Genomic DNA, 6,704 nt, shown 5'->3' with positions numbered 1-6,704 from the left:
TCTTATAAAAACACAATTAAGGAACAAGATTAAATATATCCATTTAAAAAGCATATATCATCATGCAGAATACAAATAGAAGGTACAACTTTATATTTTGAGAAAAATAACATTTTAACACAATGGTATATCTATGAGAACACTAATTATAAGAAAACTACCTTAATAATAGATAAAATATAATTGAAAACCAATAGTTTATCAATGTTATTTTATGATAAAAATCTCATACCACAAATCAGGCATAGTGATGCAAAATGTATTTACATATAATTATAGGGTTTCCAATACTTATAGCAAAAGCTAACAAAATTGCAAGAAGCTGACAAATCCGTGAACATAGATGCAAATTAAAACATTCCTTTTAGAGAAACTGACAAGATTGGAAACAATCACAGTAAAGATAAACTAGAAAATGTCTGTCAATTGACTTAATTAGCCTTGGTGGAACACGATGCAAACAGCAGTAGAATCCACATCCTTTTCACTTGTGTGATGAGTATTCACTGGTGCAGACAGTGGGATGGACCATAAAACAAGTTTTAATAAACTATAAAGCACTCAAATCATATTTGACAAAGACAAATTTAAAGTTGAAATCAATTTTAAATTTACAAAGAAAAATAAAATATTGAAGCTAAGTGACATTTAAAAGAAAATGTATAGAAATTTGTGTCGAGCAGCGTGTCCGGAGGTCCCACGGATCTGTCTCTTGCTTCAACAGTGTTTGGACAGAACAGACCGGGGGACTGTCTTTTCATCTCCCATCCACTTTTCAGGCACAAACTTTGAGACCATCTTCTGGACCATCTGGTCCTTCCAGGACCGGCCAACACCGCTGTTTTCTGGGTAGCTCCTTCCCGCTGATCAGCCGTGACCTCTCAGAGTCTCAGAATTATTCCCCCGAGGTGGAGGCCGCCGTCCACTACTTGGGAACCTGCACTGCAGGCCTCCTACACCTACCTCTGCTGGGCTGCTAATTCCACCACGACCATGTGGCTGGCGGCGTGGGCCATTTCTTCGTGAGCAGGCCAAGGAGAAACGTGAGGGCGCCCAGTGTCTCCTGAAAATGCAAAACCAGAGCAGCAGCCGGATACTCTTCCAGGACATGCAGAAGCCTTCTGAGGATGAGTGGGGTAAAACCCTGGATGCCAGGAAGCTGCCTGACCCTGGAGAAAGCCTGAACCAAGCTCGGCTGGATCTTCATGCCTTGAGCTCTGCCAAGACAGACCCCCATGTCTGTGATTTCCTGGAGAACCACTTCCTAGATAAGGAAGTGAAGCTCATCAAGAAGACAGGTGACCATAAAAGACTAACCTCCACAGGCTGGCGGGTCCCCAGGCTGGGCTGGGCCAGTACCTCCTTAAAAGGCTCACCCTTAAGCACCACTAGGAGCCCCCAGCCTGGCAGTCAGTCTCTGAGCAGCTCCTGCATCACTGGCATCAGGGCTTTGGCTTGACTCTCTCTCTTCAGCTGCTAGGCAGTTTTTTCACCTCTTTGGAGCCCCCTCCAAAATCTTGGACCAAAAGAACATAAAGCCTTTCACAACAACAACAACAACAACAACAACAACAAACAAAACAAAACAAAACAAAAAAACCAACAAAACAACAACAACAACAACAACAAAAACAGAAAGAAATTTTTACTATTTAAAGTGGTGCTTTGGGAAAAATGGGTAGTTTTTAGAGCTTTTGTTCTTTAAAAAAGTGAGTTTTAAGCCAGTAATGTAAATTTTAACCTTAAAAAGCGATAAAATGGAATGGAAATTAAATGCAGTATAAGAAATACAATATACAATAACAATATGTCATAAACCAATGAAATACAAAATGTGCAATGAAAAGGAAAATCAAAGATTTGAAAATTCAAAGATATGAAATGCTTGTTCTTTGAAAAAATAACAAAATTGAGAAGTATTTGCTGTACTACAAATAATCATAAAATTGAGGATACATGATTTATCAATACCAGAAAAAGAGATATCACTATAGATACTATTGCAGTTACACAAATAATATTAATTTTATGAACAGTTTTGTGTTAATAACTACATAGTTTCCATGGAATTATCAAATTTATAAAAATACATTATTTGAATTAACGTAAATAGGTACAGTCTAAGTTATCATATAAATTAAATTAATTCAATTTGTAATTTGAACCTTGCCATAAGTTAGATTTCTGGTTCAGATAGCTATGATTGTGAATTATATCAAACTATTCAAAATAAAAGACAAACTTCTCATCATACTAAGAATAGAATAAAAGCAAAGAAATAATAAACTTATACTATACTTATAATAACAAACATACTATAATGAAGACAACACTTTTTAATTGGTATATAATGCAGAAATATAAATTAAAATCACTATAATCATATATAGAGAGAATATTAATTATTACAATTACCTTTATGTATTTGTTCAGATTTTGAAACACTGGTAACTGAACATGGTGGAATATGTCTTTAATCCCAGCACTTGGGAGAGTGAGGCAGTACGATCAGGAATTCAAGGCCAGCCTGAGTTACTGGGGAGATCAAGGCCAGCAGGGATTACAGTGGCCTTTCACAAAACAAAACAAAATAATACAAAACTAAATTAAACACTCAGGCAAGCAGCTGAAAAACAGCACTAATAAATTGTTTGATGAATTAAGATCAATAAAATTAAAGTTCCTTATTTTTTCAATAAACTACTATTAATTTATGGAATATAATAAATTAAATTACTAAACTGAATAAAAGTAACTAAATTTTAGATAATATTACATTAAGGCAATATTAAACATTTCTACTTTTTAATCAGTGCATGAAGAATTTATCAACATTCTGAAGGCAAAAATGTCATGAAAGGCAATGCATGGCCTTGTGGCAAATCAAAAAGTTTAGCACATGTCAAGATTTTATTGGTTTTATTTAAATAAATTTACACAAAAAAATTAGAACTTAAAGTGAAAATCATTCTGCCTCATATCTTACACAGTCAATGACTTTAGGAGAATTTATTAATAAAAAAGTACACAACTTCTATTAATTTTTAAAATTTCTTTGCTTTGGTATTTTATCCCAAACATTATGTAAGGAGTTAATTTCCTAAATTACAACCAGTTAGAAATGAGATTCATTATGTGATTTTTAAAAGAACAATTTTATATACATATTTCTTCATTTCTAGCATGTGTTTAAAAACATCTGGAATCTTTTGAAGATGTGGAGAATAGAAATATTTTCTTAATGTTGTTTGTGAGTATGTCAGCATCTAGCTAAAGTATTAATGAATGAACATACACTTGTATAGTACCAAAACTTTTTTTTTTATAAAAAAAAATAGAAAGACTTTGAATTTTACTTTTTTTTTTTTTTTTTTTTTCTGTGATGTGGGATACCAAATCCAGGGCCTTGAGTATATTAAAAATGCACTTTACCTCTGAACTCTCACCCTAGCCTGAACACTTTGTTATACAGAAATTGACAAGTAAACAATATCAGTGTACAGAAGACATTATCTTGGATTTTAGTTCAAAGTTTAAATAATTTTATGAAATAAGATTAATCTGGAAATGAACATTAGAGATGTCTCAAGTTAAAAAATAATTAAAAAGTCAGCTTGTTGTCAATCAAAGTTTCTTTTGCTCAATTCAGATGGAAATCGTGGATCAGCAAAGTATAACTCCACAGGGCTGTCTCAATGACTGGGTGCCCAGAGCTGGCACATCCTACCACTGGTTACTGCTGACATGTGCCTGACACCTTTGTCTTGGTTACCGTTGTCCCTTGATGAGACAAAATACCTGATGCTCAACATGAAGGAAGGAAAGGTTTAGCCCTTACATTTTTGTTTTCTTGGAGTTTTCAGTCCATATTCAGCTGGCTTCAACACATGGTGGCATGGCTGAGAGACAACTGTTCATGACAGCCACCAAGAGCAAGCGTGAAAGGGCAAAAGAAAGAGAAAGCATGCAACTTGCTTCATTGTCCTCCCTGGCTGTCTAATTGTACGCAGGCTCCACCCCTGAGGGATGCAGCGCTCACACCACCAATCCCAGTGCTAGACAACAAAGCAATCACAAATGCTAGATTCAGCTGCCTCCATGACTACATGAAGCTTGGGGAGCCACCAAGAAACAAACCATCATACATTGACAGCACCAGGTTCTGGTCTCTGCTCCTGGTTTTCCATGGCTTCTTGCCTCTAGAGCTCTTTAGTGCTAACAGCTCTTAGTGTTTGTTGTGCAGTTTTGAAATGAAGATTCTGTCCAGAATACTCAGGATAAAAATTTCAAGTGCACTTGCAGGATATTTGAAACTCATACTTCCCTAGAAATAAATCACAAACGGGTTTACAGGAACATAAAGCAAGCCATTATTTTAAGAGGGCCTATGCTGCAGGGCATGGTGCCAGGACACAGGAGGGAGCCCTCATTGACTACACTCCAGAAGTGAATGGGGGGTGTTGCTTATGTGGAGCTGCAAGCTTGTGTCAGTCATGTGACCTAAAATCAGAGAATCGTCTGGAAAGTTAACTGTGAGGGATAGGCATGCAAATAAAAGACCAAGACCCCTTCTTCCCTGATCTCAGCGTAACAGCGCTATATTATCCCTTCTTTGAAAAGCTCAGAGGTGGCAGCAGTGGAAGAGAGGCACCGTGTAGACAGTTGATCTGTGCTCTTGGCATGAAATGGAAGATAGTGGCAATTAGACAGCCAGGGAGGACAATGAAGCAAGTTGCCCCAGTCCAAGAGAGGAGGGAGCAAAGGAAGGTGAGGAGGTGGTCATGTGACACTGGCTGGCCAAACCACAGCAACCTGCTGGCTGGGCTAGGAAAATGAGAAAATCCAACACTTCTCCTCTGTCTCAAATGCATCATAAAACATAATATGGCAACTACTGGAGACACTTTCAGTACCCTGCCTTCATTCTCTGTACAAGACTTTTCAGAATATGCTTACTGCCACAATCTGCATGGGGAGCAGGGTCCTGAGAATATGGCAGATTAAGATATAAGACACAGAGGTGGGGATTCAGCTCAGCGGCATAAGCGCCTGCCTTGCAAGCAGGAAGTCGTGAGTTCGATCCCTGGTACCGATAAAGAGGAAAAAGACAAAAAAAAAAAAAAAAAAGATACAAGACACATAAAAGCAAATCAGGGACCATGTGGGACTTGACCTCTCTGATGCAGAGGCAGCAACAAGCAGTGTGGTCTGCCTCTTTGTTCATGCACTGTAAAAACAGGGGGAAGCATGCAACAGATTGAAAGTGCATGGTCTCAATATTTTGCTAAGAACCCTGAAAGCAAAACATTCTCTGAGCTATCCATGCTGCAGTTAACAGGGAGCAGCACCAAAGCCAGAACCCTGCAGGACTGACTTGGCTCTAGTCCCCACAACTTGTTTACATGACTTGTCTCTGGCTCAGCCACAGCTCCGACACTGACCATATCTGATGATTTTTTTTCTGGAAGCAGGTATGACACTGAAGGTTTTCATTATACTCTGATAAATTTGTGAAAGCATCATCACTTCAGTTGTAATATACCACTCCTCCCTGGTTAATGCTATGGAAAGCAGATCACATTTACTGAGAAATGCTGCAGTTATATTGGGAAAGGTGTGGATATAGAGGATTGGAAAATTGCAACTGGTGTTTAAAACCATGTTATCAACTTCAGTCTCCGACTCCACACTCATGCATCTCCCACAAATTAATATACTCTGCTCCATCTCAGGAGCCCCAAAAGTTATTTCCTATCTTGAAGTAGGCTCAGTGAAGCATTCTATCATGATCTTTACCAGATTTGGATATAGCTCTTCAAATAAGATCCATTTGGATTCTGACACCAAAGACCCCAAAAGACAATATTTTCAGTGTAATTATGAGAAATGAACAGAGTTTTAGCAATAAACACTTCTATTAAACAAGTAAAAGAGAGGGAAGCATTTAAATCTCATTAATCCAGAGAAATTCTAAAATTTAATGAGCCAATATTACAACATTTCCTTTCTCCAGAAAAGAAAAAGTCCTGTTAGGGCCTTCTCTCATGCAGGGTCTCCCAGGTCATTGTACTCCAGGGCTATGGGCTTTACTGTCATGAATGTCTTTCCTTTTGGGGAATCTACAGAATTGGAAAGTAGGACTCATTGAGTAGTCTATAGAAAAATGTAACTCCGGAGTTTTGTTGTGTTCTTAATTTGTTTTTGTTTTTTTATCTTGTTGAGACGGGATCTCACTATGCAGTTCAGACTGGCCTTTGTTCTTAAATTTTACTTTTTGAATTTTGAACAATTTCCGTAGCTTGATAATGCTTTTAACTACTCTTCCAAGAATTTAATCTGCCTATGTCTCCTCTTAAGCCTCAAAGTACTTTCTAGACATCCACTCTTTCAGATTTAACAAAAGTTACCTTGAGTATAAGTGAATAAATTTGATGCAAGTCAAGGTCTTATGATTTCTGTATGGACTTTTTTAGAATAGTCTCTACAGAGTATGACCCTAATTATTTCAGAGGGTCTATGAAACAGAGAGAGCTTACACTGATATATTTGATTTAACTTTATTTCTGAGCCCATATCTTTCTGACAGGACCCTAAAAACTGTTTTATATTCAAACTCAGTGATTTTTAATGGTTATATGTTTATTTGAAATTATATTTGCAACTTGGACAATTTTCTTTAGCTCTTTTATTTATTTTGCAAAATT

General features: G+C 37.1%; 1 pseudogene; it reads left to right on the top strand.

Annotated features, from left to right (window-relative positions):
• The first annotated feature begins 980 nt into the window (after positions 1-980).
• On the top strand, positions 981-1,392 carry LOC100723832 (ferritin light chain-like; annotated as a pseudogene).
• The last annotated feature ends 5,312 nt before the right edge of the window (positions 1,393-6,704 follow it).

The sequence above is a fragment of the Cavia porcellus genome, unplaced genomic scaffold, assembly GCF_034190915.1.
Source record: "Cavia porcellus strain 051 isolate PalLab524CR breed Dunkin Hartley unplaced genomic scaffold, mCavPor4.1 scaffold_9, whole genome shotgun sequence".
NCBI lineage: Eukaryota > Metazoa > Chordata > Mammalia > Rodentia > Caviidae > Cavia > Cavia porcellus.
This window is presented reverse-complemented; position numbering and strand designations above follow the sequence as displayed.